This window comes from Lepisma saccharinum, chromosome 15 (assembly GCF_977018435.1).
Source record: "Lepisma saccharinum chromosome 15, izLepSacc3.1, whole genome shotgun sequence".
Lineage (NCBI taxonomy): Eukaryota > Metazoa > Arthropoda > Insecta > Zygentoma > Lepismatidae > Lepisma > Lepisma saccharinum.
In genome coordinates, this window is record NC_139243.1 from 9,320,192 (window position 1) to 9,337,479 (window position 17,288).

The 17,288-nt window shown below is 38.2% G+C and overlaps 1 long non-coding RNA gene across 1 annotated transcript; it reads right to left on the minus strand.

Annotated features, from left to right (window-relative positions):
- Positions 1-5,538: 5,538 nt before the first annotated feature.
- LOC145999389 (uncharacterized) lies at positions 5,539-16,397 on the minus strand. The gene is made up of 2 exons (XR_014443380.1): positions 16,242-16,397; positions 5,539-5,878 (listed from the first exon to the last, which is right to left on the minus strand). It is a non-coding gene; the product is annotated as an uncharacterized LOC145999389 (long non-coding RNA).
- Between the last annotated feature and the right edge of the window lie 891 nt (positions 16,398-17,288).

Below are 17,288 nucleotides of genomic sequence, written 5' to 3' on the forward strand. Positions count from 1 at the left end.
ACGAACTAGTCTCTGGTCGAGCCTCACTGTTACGAACGATTCGTCGATTCCGCACCACATTTCTGTGAACTTTCAAGAACCAGATGCAATGAAACTGAACAAAGATTCGCATTTAGTGGAATCGACGCTATCCGTAATTCGCCTCAGGCTACACAGAATATCAAAACTAGAAACAAGGGGATGTGACAATGTGCACTTGCTACCTGCTACCCAGGAGGGGTCACAGGACGAGCTTGCAGGGGCAGAGGAGGGTCGGGGTCGGTTAAGTGAATTCTTCTTTGCAGTGATGCAATGGTTCTTATTAAGCTGAAAATATGAGTTTACTTTGAGAAAATACCAAAAAAACATTTCATTACTGAAAGGGCTAGATTTGTAGCAAGATTTCTCTCTGTAGGGCTAAAAAGCCCCTCGGGGCTTGGGGCTTTTGCTGAATTTTGGGGCTTAGTACGTACTCAAAAGGGCCAAATTGGCAACACTGGTTTTAGAAGATGGCTGAAGGACCTCGACGCCTAACAGCACGAAAGGGAAGAAGAAGTAATTAAGTAAGTGTAGTACTGTTATGTTTTCCTTTGAATTCTATGTGCGTCATTCCATGCATGTTTGGCTATTTTCGATCTCTCTCTCCTCTGCATGTGTGCAGCTTGTTCATTATTTGCCTTCTGTAGAGAGAACGTCTAGAATTCCCCTACATAAGCTCTCCAATGCAGTTCTTGATGGCTTGTATTGGGTTTTCTGGTTTGGTTGATTGATTGATTTGGTCTATTTCACTTCGCATTTCTGTCACCTTTGGCTAATCACGAAGATGAGGATATATGATGAAGTTGATGAAGGGACACTCGCAAAGAACACCCATGCCCACGCCAGGATTCGAACCCGGGACCTCTGGCATTGTAGAATGCTGTAATAACCACTCCACCATGCAGGTTGGCTTTTCTGTGCTTGATAGTATGCTTCTAAGCGCCTCCTTACTGCTGGGTGGAATTTTGAACCAATTCTACTTTTCAAAATTTCAACTTAGGCAATCATACAGCAATAAGGAGACACTAAGAACCACACTATCAAAGACCAAACCATAAAACCCAATACAAGCTTGTAAAAACTGCATATACACAACATACCATGTGAATGTGAGCAAGCTTACATAGAATCTGAACGCCCTCTAGAGCAGGACAGATCAACACAAACAGCACACCAATGGCATAGTGGTCGTAGTGCAGGCACATTGCACAGTGGTTCAGATCCAACTTTAAACTATAGGTCCAGTCCTGATTAGCCTATCTGCATAAAGTAAACAAGAATTCAAACAAAACAAACAGCACAATCACAAACAGGGTGGTCACTCTAGGACCATGATAAAATTCAAGTATAATTCCCAGTTTTCAAGGTGAAATTCCCAAAAATTCAAGGGTACAAGCAGATGTTTTCTCTATTCCAGCCTTAGGTATTACCGCCTCTCAGCCCCACCCCCACAAATATATTAATAACACATAGGATCTGTGTGATTATAATTCTATACCAAATTCTAATAATTCAATTAAACGGTATATACTGTGTACGTACTGTTTAAGTAGTGTTACATTTGCCATTTCACATATTCAGGCTCGAAATACCTCTACAAACACAAGTCATTAATGTTACAGGATATACTAATCTACGAAAAATTGTTAATATATAAGGATTTCACACTCAAATTTAACTAATCAACTTCAAGATTAGATTGTAATAATCTTCCATCTGTCCAATGTATTGTTCTGCAAAGAACACTAAAAAAGTAAATGGATTGAATTTGGTTCTATTTTCCATGCAGCTTTCTGTTCCTTCCTCGATACAAATAAATGCTAAACTGTGAAAAACTGGCCTCATGGGCATTTATAAATGTGTACAAATTCAATGCGATTGGGATTAATAAAAGTTGTGTGGCTACCCTAACAAAGATAAAAAAATAGGTCAAAATTAGCCAATCATGCATGAAATAAATCAACACAGAATTCAGTGAAATAACAAAGAGTACCACAGAAAGAAGATAGCCTTCATAATAATGGCCCAAAAACCTTGCAAGTCATCCCAGTGTAGAATTCAAGCAAATACGCTCCTCTCTCTCAGAACATATAAATAGTAGCACAAGTAGTGAAAAAAAGTAGAATAAAATTCCTGGAGGGCATGTGTACCAGCTAACTGTAGACCAGGTGAACAAGAATGTCTCTGCGCAAGTAGTGACGCGAGATGGCTCCGTTAATGAACAGTGGGAGGAACGGGATTGCATAATGGACGACTGGAGTTACCCAATTTCCCTGCTTCAGTCTGCAGCTTTGCAAACTTTTGAAAAAGTTAATACCGTACGCACACGGTAAACAGACCGTATTTTTGTCGGTCGGCATTGCTGCTACAACCATTTTCATCTTCTTCTAAGGGAACCAAATCCAACTTGCCTAAACTAACCACCACAGATTATTTACTATCCCCAAAAAGCTACCAGCCAATGAGAATGCTTGAAACAGTTGTAGCAGCAATCACTACTATTTTTGTCTCCAGTTCCCTAAGCCTGGCTTAAGAATTTCTTAGGAAAATATTATGGATAAAACAGCAAGTGTAAATTTTGAAAAGCCGTACATTTAGCACACATACTAAGGTATGTACAGTAAGTCCGTACATGACATGAAATTTCCATACATGTCTGACCATATGGTTGGCAACGTTGCGCTTTCACCACTCGACTTCCCTCCTCCTTCCCTGCTGCTATGCATGGCCCTGCTCCACATTTAGCTGAGACAGGGTATAGTTTGTTAGCACACCTTATTTATATTGAAATCGCAGGTGTTGTAGGTTCAATCCCCACCACTGGAAAAAAATAAACTTGTTCACCTGCAGATGAGAGAAAATATGCTCTCTTCAAACATGTTAGAAAAAGTATAGATAAAAGCACTGGCTAATGTCCAATTAACATTGAATGCTAATACATAACCATTGTCACTAAGACTCACGTGTTACATGTGTGAATTTTCAGATAGAAAATATGCAGGAAAATATCTATACAAAAATTGCATTGAATATATAGAAACACTCATCAGCTCATGTAGTTTATAGTTTTTATGCTGATAAAATTAAAACAAAAAATAACCACACGCTGGTCAGATATTGCAAAATCAATTCCAACACCTGTCTGAATTGCAAATGCACTACAACTATAAAAATCAGTCATGGTCATGGCCAATAGCAGTTCAGACATTTAAAAAGAGCCCTTTTGCTTGAAATGCTCCTGGTCATGTTCCCTGTGTAATTACCCTTGCCTCAGACCACATCTCTAGGACTGAAGTACTTCTCTTTGTTAACGCATTTTACAGAGGCACATCTATCACAAATTGTCAAGCGAGAACCAGATGGGAGTAACACCAATTTATCTATTTTGCAGGAGAGAGGGAATAATGAATTCTAAGGAATGCGTGTGACAGCGAATTGGAGATATTTCTCTGGTTCTCACACAACTAAATTGCAAGCTGCCAGCCCTTGGATGAGCACTGTCTCTCAAGTAGTTTCACTGCAGTAAAAGTACGTCAGGGATTTATTGTGAGAAATCAATATTGAAGTCATGAAGGAGGAGATAGGAAAAGGGGGAAAAAAATACTTGCATATTGAATGGTAACCCCCTCTTTCATCCCCGGAAGACTGAACAGTATATATATTGGCCGTGATACAACACCACCAGGCTTTACATACCGTAACCTAATCTCTCTCGTTCTTGTAAAAATAGATTAATATTTTGTAGTAAGGTTCAAAATTTCAGTGCTTGTAAGAGTGCATCCATTTATACGTAAACAACAAAAAACCTGACAATTCATTATTATCAGCTTTATATAAAAAAGACATATCATGGACAAATAAGCAATATATTTTCTTTTCTTGCAATGAAAGACATCCAGGGATTATAATGCTTGTTTGAGGTTAACATTCCTTTTTGTATTAGTTTAGTGGAAATGTGAAAAAAGCAAAGAACACAAATAATAATGCACAATTAGAAAGAAGAAATTATTGCATATTGGTCATATTAGAAAATTTCATTCAATTAAAGGCCTTTCACTTTAGTTGTAAATAAAGACTCGTGGGTTACCCAGTGAATTTGTAGTTGACTTAATACCACCTTCTTTGCAAGGGTTCCAGTACGTGAATTTAATAAACATCCCTTATCTGTGTGGTAATAATAACCCTTAATAATAACACGCGTACAAAAATACAAGGTGTCCAGTTGCCATGACACCTGGAAATTTTCACCAGAACCCTGAATTTTCAAATTCAACTAAAAAAATTTTCTTAATAATTCGAGTTCGCTTATGGAAATTTCCATTACTTTTTTAAAAAAATATTACGTACAGTATGCATTTCTTAATGTGTGTGTGTTTTCTGCGGGTAATGTGTCATTATTAAATCATAAAAATAAACATGCAATTATAAATTTTTGCACTGTTGCTAGCCGAATTTTAAAATCTGTAATGATAATGTAAGAGTCTGCCATGTAAATTAGAATATACAGCTTGTTTTAAAAGTCCTGCAGGATTCTAAGAAGCTATAACTTTAAAAAAAATAAGTTTATTACAAAAAAAAATATATTTTTTTTTACGTTAGGAAAATTTAAAATTTTGTTCTGCCCACACTGCTGAATGACGTGTGTGCAGGTGATCACGTGATTCCAAGATGGCATCGATGCAGGCAAAAAAGGGGCCCACACCTTGGCCAGAAAGGTCACCAGGTGTATGCACAGAAACCAACAGATCTTGACAACCTGTAGTTCAAGATACGTGATGTGATTCACAACATTCCAGACGAGCACCGTCCGAATGCAATTCTCTGATTCAAACTAAGATTGTAAGTGTGTTTGGATGTGAATGGTGCTCAGCTGGAGATCTGGTGATGAACCAAATCACCTCAAACATTAATTTTGAAGTTTCCTCTGTGTAGAAACCAATATTTCGTTGTAATAAACCTATTACTTTAAAAGTTATAGGTTTTTAGAAACCTGCAGAACTTCTAAAAACACAATGTATTATATTACATAGTCATGTTATCGGTTGAGCATTCTTTAGGAAGGCCATTCCAGTGCAAGAATTAATTACTATTAATCCAATCTTATATTAATTAAAAAAATACATTATGAGATCATATTTCAAAATGTGTAGCTTCATCTTAGTTTGATTAATGGCTTTCTTAGTTCGTATTTTTAAAAAAAATGGCTGCTAATAAATTTTTAGTTTTGCTTATCCCTACCTAATAAATCCTATACATTTTTACCAATCCCGAGATAAGAAAACAGTGGCTATAACAGGAAGTAGCTGGAAGGGAATGACTGAACCTTTCACCTTGAAATACTCAAGGTAAGAACATTCACCTTTGCCACTTTCTACTGTCCGGGAAAAAAAAGGCAGAGAACTAGGAATTCCTTTCCCTACTCATAAACGTAACAAATCTGAACTCAAGCTCTCGTGATAACCCTGCCCCAATAGAAAACAAGGCAAGAGGCATGCAGACAAAAACATCAACCCACCTTCTTCCTTGACGAATTCATCGAGCCTATCTAGAAGCCTCTTGGCTACCTCTCCGCGTGACGCAGGCTCTGGCTTGCATGACTCCAGCTCTGCCAAGTAATCGTCGATCGGGTCATGCTGTGCTACATCATCCAGCAGCCAGGGATCAGATGGTGAGGGCACGCCCAGAGGGTCGCGCTCCTCCTTCAACTGGAATGGCAGGTACATCTCCGCTGATGTTTCCCTGTTCTTCAACCAATGTAGTAATGAAACCAACAAATTGGTCGTATTTGTTGTATGTTATCGTAGAGTAACTTTGTGTCGGCAATGCGACCGAAATGGTAAAAAACGACGCCATGTCGAACCTGAAAAAGTAACAATATCTATGTCACATTGACATAAAATAATTCTCATTGGATACAAAATAAAACATTCCTTAAGACTTAATATGGTCCTAAGAATCTGGAATAAAGTCTCCAAACACTGTGTTTACGACTGTATTACTGAAAATCTAAACGGAATGAGAAGAAACTGTTTCTTCAAAGATAAGCCCCTGTATGTTGAAAAAATGATGTGATACAAACATATGAAATATCATGCATAATTTAATAATAAATAATTAAAATGTTGCCAGAAACGAATTTTTCTTTTTGAAAATCGTATTTACTGACACACACAACTCACCGAGGTAAATTATTGCAACATTTTTCAATATCACCAAACAATCTGGATGGAACTCTATTGAATTTGACAGAAAAAGTACATTGATGAAGTCTTACAACAAACATTGCACAAGGGTATGAATAAACTATTCCCAAATTTCGTGTTTTTGCAATATTACAAACAACCCAGGCATCTGTCACTGACATACTTCACCTCTGGGTATCACACTAAGGCACTTTTAACAAAAAAGGAGAAAGTTGGTTATTTCATAAAGCATTATGACATATGCTACACGTAGTGTCTTTCTTTAAATAAGATTACAAACACAGGGATGAAGCATTAATTAGTTGATAGTTTTCAAATAACAGAAAGAAAACACACACATTTCACTAGAGCCCCCCCCCCCCCAAAAAGACTTGCCAAATACTAAAATTAAATAATGAAAATATACTCATTTAGCATTTCTTTTTAATCGATGCTTATTAATTTCCTCTGAACTTATCGGTAGTCAACGATTATATTGGGATCATATGGCTTTGAAGGAGAGCAAGGATGTATTTAGGGGGTCTGGACCCCCCTCTCCAAACCGAAAGACTACTTCTCATAAAAATATGCATAAAATATTAATCAGAAACTTGTAGTTTTCTCCAACTGCTCAATAAATATTCAATTCTTCATCTATTTGACATTAATTTCATTGCCAGGGCACTTGTTCTTAAATAAATTATTCCAATCTAATCACAGGTAAGCTACATAATGAATATGTGTTGAGAGAAGTGGAAGAATAGATGACGAGGTAAACAGAAGAGGACAAATAGGTGGTGGAGTATATCAAGTGTTCGAAGATTAATATGAAACAGGGATGTACCTATGAAATGCAAGAAGGTAATATATAACACATACTATGTGCAGAGACTTGGACAATGGCAGAGACAGACAAAAGAAAGATGCAGGCAGTGGAGATGAAATTTCCAAGGAGTGTATTGGGGAAGACTAGAAGCGATAGAATAAGGAATGAGGAGATCCAACAGACAGTGGGTGTAGTGAAGCTTCAGGACAGGATAGATCAGGCACAGATGAGATGGTTGGGACACATGAAGAGGATGGATGCAGAAAGACTACCAGTAAGAGCTTACAATGCACAAGGAGTGGGAATAAGGCCAAGGGGGAGACCAAGATGTCCGTGGAAAGAGGAGATAGCGGAGAGTGTTAGGAGAAGAGGACAAGATTGGAACACCATGGAAAGAGAGGAGTGGTCAAAGACCAGAAGAAAATGAAGATGCTTGACTACTACTCCAACCCAGCCGGAGGCAGGAAATGGCTAAGGATGATGATGATGAAGTGTAAATTTATTCCATTTACATAATATGCTCCAGTGAATGTGTCAGCTAATTATAGTTAGCCCTGTAATGTGAACTACTGTGCTTACGAAAAATTAAATTTTCATTGAATCAATACAAGCAATAAACTCTCAATGAAACTGCAGAAACAATACAAGTAGTATAATAACATATGTCATGTTTCATTAGACCAAATCATTGTCAGAACTAGTTTACAGAGATGGTAGAGCAATGTAAAAATACCAAGAACACAAACCTATGACCAAACATGTTATTTAGTTCATGATGGATGCAGTAAATGTGGTTTGAGTATTACCTCTGTGAAATTTTATATTTCCACGTTGCACAATTTCATAACTATTTCCATTGCCATTTCCATTTCTCACTGCCTTTATTCACTAAGGGTAAGGTGTTTGGAGCAGAAATACAAATTTCACGTAGGTAATGCTATTTAGTATATAATAAAAACTCTTACACTGCCTGTGCAAATAACATGCAGTCTTTCATCTAACATAACTGCATCCTTCTTTGAAGTGAAAACAACAAGAAATGCACAAAATCAAGATGAATAAAAAACCTCAAGTAAACAAAATCACATAATGATTTATGTCACGTGTGCAATGCTCATCTAAAAACTACACACACACAAATTCACTCCTCCTCCCCCCCCCAAAAGTACAAAACTATAGAAACACAAAATTAAATGCAGATGTCACACAGAATTAGACAAGTCTACCTGTGAAACCTCGACCATTGTGAGTTTATGCAAAACAATCACACTCGTCCCACAAAGTACAAATTTTGTTACATTTTTTGTATTATAAAATTGGGGCAAAAGTCATGATTTTACATCACTGCCACCATTTTGTAGCATGAAGGCATTTTCTTTTGGCCATTTGCAAGGGATTGTTAGATGTTTTGGTTCATTTTTTTTTATTTTTACTTTCTTTTCGTAAAGATGAGGATGAAATTTATGAAAGAGGGAATTACCAAAAAGAACACCCATGCCAAGGCCAAGATTCAAACCCAGTAGCCCTGGCATCATCAGTATGCTGTGCTAACCAATATTTATAGAAAAATGTATAATTAGACATAACAGTCTGACATACATGGCTGAAACCCCACCCCCTCTTGTAGCCCCATATTTTTATAGTACGGTAGATGCATTTCAACCGAAAAAAAGAAAAACTAGGAGTTTTACTTAGATAATATTTTCAATGAAAAAATTTCCACTTGGTCAATCTGAGTCCCCAAACTTGCTACTAAATTGATGAGACAGCCTGCCTAGTATATTCTAGGGATGGCCAGATCCGGATCCTAGCGGATCCGGTTGGTTCCGGATCCTAAGGATCCGGATCCTAAAATTTTTCGGATCCGGTACTTTCGGATCCGGATCCAGAACTTTCGAATCCGGATCTAGTACTTTCGAATCCGGATCCGGAATTTTCGGATCCGGATCCGTTTTGCCATCCCACATGCGCTTCTTTGGAAAGTAAGAATGTGCTTATAACATATTGTTACCTACTAATATACATATATATATAATATACATACACACACATATATATATATATATATATAGTGTGTGCACGCGTGCGCGATTTGTAATTAATTAATACACTTACAAGGGAGGTCTAAGTCACCCCCTCCGATTTCCATGAAACTTGCAGGGCCCAAATGAAGAAATACGTGTTTTTTTGTTTCGGCAAAAAATTTGTTTGTAACTGTAGAACAATTGTATAATTTTTGTATAACATTTCTATCTTGTTATATGTGTTAAAGGTTTCATCCTGGAATGGAATGTCTCACATTTATGTGTGTTTTCATTCTCCCCCCTCAAATGTCAAGATGAGGAGAAATTGAAGTGGGGATCTGACCCCGAAACCACGTAAATATGGCATAGGAAGAAACAGGGGGCATACGGACTTTCTATACACCTGTCAAATTTCATGAGAATCGGAGGGGGACACAGGGGTCAGATGATCCTCACGTCAATTTGTCCTCATCTTGACATTTGAGGGGATTTTGCCCCCTAAAACAGTTTTTAGCTGAAACAAAAAAAACACGAAATTCTTCCTTTGGGCCCCTCTATACACCTGCCACGTTTCATGGAAATCGGAGAGGAACACAGGGGTCAGATCCCCACTTCAATTTGTCCTCATCTTGACAATTGAGTGGGTTTCGCCCTGTAAAACCGTTTTTTTAGCTGAAACAAAAAAAACAAAACGTATTTCTTCCTTTGGGCCCCACTATACGCCTGCCAAGTTTCATGGAAATCGGAGGGGGACACATAAGTCAAATGCCCACTTAAATTTGTCCTCATATTGACATTTGAGGAGGGGGTGCCCCCTGAAACAGTTTTTTAGCCGAAACAAAAAAAACACGAATTTCTTCATTTGGGCCCGTTTATACACACACCTGCCAAGTATCATGGAAATCGGAGGGGGACACAGGGGTTCGATCCTCACTTCAATTTGTCCTCATCTTGACATTTAAGGGGGTTTTGCCCCCTAAAACCGTTTATTAGCTGAAACAAAAAAACACGTATTTCTTCATTTGGGCCCATTTATACACACACCTGCTAAGTATCATGGAAATCCGGGGGGACACAGGGGTCAGATCCTCACTTCAATTTGTCCTCATTTTACCCCCTAAAACTGTTTTTTTAGTTGAAACAAAAAAACACGTATTTCTTCCATTGGGCTCCACTATACTGCCAAGTTTCATGGAAATCGGAAGAGTATACTTAGATAACCTCCCTTGTAATTATTTAACACTACATATATTATAATGTTTTATTTTAATTTGTAGAACTGTAACTGTAGAACAATTGTATAATTTTTGTATAACATTTCTATCTTGTTATATGTGTTAAAGGTTTCATCCTGGAATGGAATGTCTCACATTTATGTGTTTTTTCATTTCCAATACATTCGAATGAATACATATTCGTTTCAATGGCATTTACAAAATCACCTCTGACATTTTATGTTAAACAAGTAAGATTATTTTTTGCACGAGTGTGTTAGCCGATGCGTAGCAAAGTATTTTAGGAACAACACTTGAAAAAAAATTCTTGTAGGACTAACGAAAAATTTCTTTGTAATCGAAGATCATAATACCTTTTAAGGTGTGGTAATATTATAATGGGTTTGAGATACGAAACTCTCGGATCCGGATCCAGATCCGAAACTTTCAGACCCGGATCCGGAATTCTCGGATCCAGATCCGTAACTTTTGGATCCGTTTGGCCATCCCTAGTATATTCAGGGGCTGTGAGATTGTTCTCTGGTTGGAGGTTCAAACGGTGATGAAGAATATGCGCATATACAGCTAAATGTGTATAATTATTAGCGCCTAAAAATTGAATCACTGCTTTTATGAATGGATCTAACAGGTGCATGAAATTAATTTTTATTAAGTAGGAGGACGTCCAATATTTAAAGAATGGTCAAGATTCATTCTGTTCGTTAAGTTTCTCATTTGAGTACCAACAATAAGAGTGTTAGCAATGTTCGGGTCCGTGGTCACATTCTACAACCTCGATTTCGCAAGACTTTTTTTTTTCTTTTTAATGAAGATTGTGTTTCAAATTGTGAAGAACAAAATTCTTGAGCGTGGAAACAAGTATTTACGACTGTACCGCCGTTTAAAGTTGTGAGGTGGAAATCTACTTGCGGCCATGTTAGTTTCGTTGCACACCTACCGTTAGATATATGTAAAAGTCGGTTTTTCAGGGCTATACCCAAAGAAATTTCATAAAATCCTGATGGATGAGTCAGTCTCAGAGGCCTCCTGAGTCTACTGTACAGCGTCTGCCGAGCCACTCCTGAAAAAGTGGTTTTTAACATGTTCCCAGTGTAATTGCTTTTAGTGTTTTTATGGATACATCCATCAGGATTTTAACGTAATGGTAGGAATAAGGCGCTTTTACACATTCAGCAGCCATAAGTAATTTTTTAACTTTTTTCCTAGTTTTACCATACCTCTTGATCCACGCCTTATCTGACGCAGCCAATGTCATAATACAATTGGCATAGTATGTCAACCTGATGAAGGGATAATTATATCCCGAAACATAGTTTCACGTAAGTCAAATACTCACCAACATAAGTACTTTTTAATCTTTTTTTTATATTGTACTGATAATTTATACTACGTGAATAAGTCGCACCTGCATCAACATGAAAATGTGTCCTTAGTCTTTAATTTATTAGACACACTGTTATATCATTAGTTAAGCAATATAATGCTTCAGATTATGTAAGAATTTCATACAGTGCTAAGGCATATTGTAGATGTAAGAGCGTTTCAAACATTAAAATTCATTTAACTCCATTCCAGTTTCTTGTGACATTCATAGTTTTTCCCGTGCCCTAATATATTGAACAAAATCTAAAGTAATCACTAAAACTCCGCAGTATGTGTTTACAGAAGTAAATCGAAATCCAGCCATGCGAAAATTGCATTCGTAGCATGATGAAATCACAATAAAACAAAATGAACTTAGGTCTGCTTTAGGGCTGAGCCGATACCGATATCAGTCGATACTGGGGGTATCGGTTGATACTGTTGCACCGATACTAGCCGATACCATTGTTTTTGAGTCGCAGCTAAAACCAATTGTCTTTTTCCATTTCAAAGTTTTGTTCACCTTTTCCAACTTACCTTTGGTTTTGAAAAAATGGAAAATAGTTGTGCATTTGTTAAATGAACCTGTACTCAAGTTTCCGGAACAGCAAGTGCGTGACATGAAGATCTGTATGCAGGTAAGACTCGCGGTCAAGTATCTTGCAAATCAAGTGTAACGTGAAATTATCCCCATAGGAGTTCGTTGCTTCTATTTAGTTCTCTTGAAAGTCTACCAGGCTTTGTTCGTACAGATGTGGTCTCGTGTATCAATAACCCCAAAGAGGTCCCAAAAGTGAACGATGCACCTGTTGGTAATCCTTCCACATTCTTCGGTGTTTGCGGACATCCCTCTCTTTATGACTTCCCGCAGTCAAAAAATGTCATCGCCCATAAAAGTAGTGGACGTGTCTCAGACATAGAGCATTTTCCAGGAAATTCAAATACCTGGGCTAATCCCCCTGTTCCTTTCCAACTTTACTTTTGTTTGTCCCAACTGGGTTTCAGCAGGCATGTTTCGGCACAAGGAACGCGGCAGGGGGATAATTTTCTTTGAACGACAGATGACGGCAGTTAGTTTCTGGAAAGTGTAGTGATGGGTTTGGATTTCCTTCCACGCCAAGCGATAGAACTATGCATTTAAGTTTGATTAGAAATCATTTGCCGAAAGTATATCGAAAGCAAAGTCACTTCGGAATATCACTGTACTGAAGTCAATCGCCTGATAGAGAAGCAAGAGACTGGTAAGTTTTCATTCTCTCCTTACATTTCATTTACTAATTAATATTATCTTTATTAAAGGACAGAAAAGAGACGAGATCGTTTTTACATTACAGCTTTACTGTTAGTTTTACACGTCGTGTCCGGGGCTGGCAAATCGCCAATTACAAGTGTTCACGGATGATTTAATGTTAGTTTGGTAAGAGTGATCCTTTAATTTTTTAGAAAGGTTGAAGAGGCATGATCTCATTTCTCAACATGGGGGGAAGAGCAGGACGACGACCACATGATTGCCTTGCTCTTAGCTTCACTTAATATTTCTCTAATATTTGAAACATTTGATCGATTGTCACTGAAAAAAATGCAAAGTTGAGATGAATCAGTGCAACAGAGCATCGTTTGGTGGGTTAATTTATTCATCGCCCCTCGTCAGAAATGCATACATAGAAAATGTAATAATAATAACACACAATTTATTTATTTATATATATATATATATATATAAACACAGTCAAAAAAGTTTTGCATCAGGATGGAAAATGACAAAAGATATATGAAGCACAAGGTTTTTTGACAGTGACAGTGGGAATACAAAAAAAAAGATGAAGAACAAGACATGTTGAACGAAAAGGGAACAAGAAATGTACAATTTTCTCAGAAATGTACAATTTTCTCAGAAATGTGTTTAAAGCGAAAATGGTACAATTCATGATGGAGACGAAAAACCAAAGAACTTGTCACAAGAAGACTGTTCGTCATAGTGGATCCACCAGAAACATTGTCTACCACCTGATGTGTCCTCCCGTGACTGCAAGAAGGTCTTGAACACGCTGTGGCATACTGAGGATGATAAGATCAAGGTGATCTTGCGGTAAGCGATCCCATTCGTCCTGTGCTGCAAGAAGAACTTCACGAAGATTAGTGGGAGCCAAAGGACGGTTTGCAATGGCATTTTTTAGCATTGTGCATGCATGTTCGATGCAATTCATGCCGGGACTTTGCGCTGGCCAGAGCATGCGACGGATATTTGCCCCCTGCAGATAATCGTGTATCATCTGTGCGCGGTGTGGATGGGAATTGTCATCCACCAAGACAAATTCGTCACCAATTTCTTGACGAAATTGTTCCACAGTCGTCTGGAGAATGTCCTTGACATAACGAACAGCTGTTTGTGTTCCTCTAATTGGAATTAGGGACGTCCAGCATGATCTCTGCCCACACCATGATTCCTCCTCCTTGGTATGGATGGACCCCCTGGACACCACGAAGCCGCTCCTGCAGTCCAGGGCCTCGTCACACCCGTCCTTTTCGTGAAAATGGCCTTAGACAGAGCCTACATTCATCGGTGAAGAGCTCATGAGCCCAATGACCAGGTCCCCGATTTCGATGTGCACGGGCCCAATGCACACGATGTCGTGGCAATAGGTAGTGGTGCCAGAGAGGTTTTCTGGAACCTAAACCACTTTCTCGGAGTCTGTTATGGACAGTTTGGTTTGACACACGTACATCAGAGGCTGCCTGGAGGGCATGAGTGTTGTTCCTTGCTGTCATGGTATTCTGTCGCCGAGCTGAGAGTCATACATAGCGGTCTTGTGCTGATGTTGTGACCCGTGGATGACCTGTCCGTTGACGATCTGCTACTGTTCCTGTGTCTGTATACCGCCTCTAGGTCCTACACACATCACTTTGCGCCACTCCAACAGCCCTAGCTACAGCCCGTTGTGACATGCCAGTCTGCAGTAGCGTGATGATCCTGGCCCGATCAAACTGCACTATCGTACGACTAGGCATGCCTTGCAAACAGCTTCACTCGCTCACCTTCGCTAACTGGACACAAGGACCACCTAACTAACCTTCGCCGACTACCGTGGAGCTACGCTCGAACACACGCATGTGCTTGCCGACTCCGGTATTCGTCTGTGGTGATCGGTATTGCACATCGACCGCGTTACTTCCCACAATGAGCTCTGCTTCATCGTTTCTTGTCCATTTCGGCATGTTGCGGATGCTATTTTCATCACTTCTCGGGTATGCAAAACTTTTTTGACTGTGTTTATATAATATAACCTTTGTTATTTTAAATTTGGAATTATACAGGTATCGGTATCGGTTCAGCCCTAGTCTGCTTTTTAATGCTGAGTGTCAGTGACAGCGAGGGGTCAGTTGCCCCCCCCACAATTTTCCCTTCACTATGCCAAATACTGCCTTTGCCCCCCCCCCCCCTGGTTTTGGAACCCAAACGCCACCACTGCCAAGAGTCCTAAACCTAACCTGCCTAATCCAAACAATGAAATAATTTAACAACATATTACATCTTCGCACTCCACTCACGTGAAGTAGATGGGACCTGTATCCAAGAGTAAACAAATGGATGTTCGCAAACAAGGTTTCATGTAGGAGTACACCGAAGGAAAAAACATTCTCCAGAAAACATGCAGCAAGTAATCACCAAGGCTATGAAGTATGTGTTACCTGTTACAACAAATATAAATCAAAGCATGTAAATATTTCACGTGTACCATGATTAATTCGGAATTAAACAATCGGAACTTGAGCCCTAAAATCTGCACATCAAATCCAAAAAAGATGACATTTCCCAGGGAGTCTAGTCGCTCACCAGACAGTGTTGGGATGCACTGAGCAGTGTAAATAACATAAAACACTATCTCTCCCTTTTCGTTAGCAAAGGGTGTCTGGTGTCATGACAGAAAAGCATGAAAGTTGACAGTGCTACAGACATGTTAGTAATGAAGGTAATGTGTAATATTAGTGTGTTCTGTGCACTTCAACGCCCCACCTCCCCTTTGCTCTCTCGTCCTCAAAGATACCTCCACTGCAGAGGAATATAATGAAACCAGGTAAATAATATTTCGTACATTTTATAACTTACATTAAAAATGTAATACGTTGCTTAAATTTCTCAAATATACCTACTTTTGTGTTTTCTTCGCGCTTATATTTATGGCGGGAAAATACACGCAATATTTAATACTTTTAATTATGGTGCGTTCGAATCAAGAATTGTCTATCTACTTGCGTTTAACTTTTAAAAAATCACCATGTCATTCAAGTTGGTCTGAAATAAGATTATTTCCACACATATTATCCAGCAATCTTTCTAACACCTCATACATCTAAACTGAACACTTCCCATATTTTCACATGAAAAATACCAAAATATTAATGTATCCTAATTACAAATACACTTCAAAGTATATCAACTACATATCTACAAAGAAAACTAAGAAATAAGTAAAAAATAACAAAACTCAAAAGTCGGTCAGTTCGCAACCTGAGCTACTTCCTTCTAAATACTATGTTGCTATAATAAGTGATTATAAATTAAATATTAATAAATAAAATATTTTCCTATTACCTCATAGTGCAAAGATTTACTTGCACACTTGCGTGTGCGCTGGTTTTTACACTAGAACCCCATCCTCACCGCAATATTTGCTGAGTTAAAATTTCAATGTACCTTCGTTCTCGTTTCATGGGGAAGCAATGATGTAGAAATTCCGCGAACTCGAAGATATTGCACTACTTTCACAATTAATTCTTTATAATACGCACGTACTAGCTTGAAGTGCAAATACTTACAAATAAATAAAGTATATGTATTGCTATAAATCTGTAAAATACTCTTGTTTTTTATTAATCTTTCACGTTACTAGGTGTTACATTCTTGAGCGCATGTAGTAATTAGGACAGAATTGCGTCAGATTTTGTAGCCATGAGCAATGACGTCATGAACAAGACCAATTATGGTCTCCGTAACAGAATTTAATAGACGCGAAAACGTAAATATTTACACCATTACCATTCTTTATCAAATGCTGGGATATTAAACACACAAGAATCGATATATGTATAATATATAATTTTTGAAGGGATTGATGGAATTGCGCGGCATAATGAAGTGGGTTAATAAAAAGAAAGAGAATGGAAAACGACAGACATCCTGGTTTTCTTTAGCAAAACTATTAAGAAGCTATAATTTCTTGTTTCAATAAGCCGAAAATTATATATCGTGTATTAGAGAATAAAAAGGGTAATTGAGTTCGGAGTTTTCAATCGGTAAGGAGCTAATTCAGTTAGGGAAGAAATATACCAGCGACCAACATTCTCCCTACATTAAATTGGATTTGAATTTTACGAAAATCCTTTCTATTACAAATATTTTATGTCACTTTTCTACCTCTTGCATTTTTTAATGGTACTTAGGTGTATATTAATTACGACTCCCCGGAAAATATTCCACCCCCTGTGCCCACCACACATTTTTGGACCCTCTTGTAATTCAGAATAGTATTTTGAAATGGGGCGTATGCTGGTTTTAACTAGTGGGTAATCTCAGACACTTGATTCATCCACCCACTCCTGAAGTCTCCCTGCAAATTTACCTCAACATTCATACAGGATT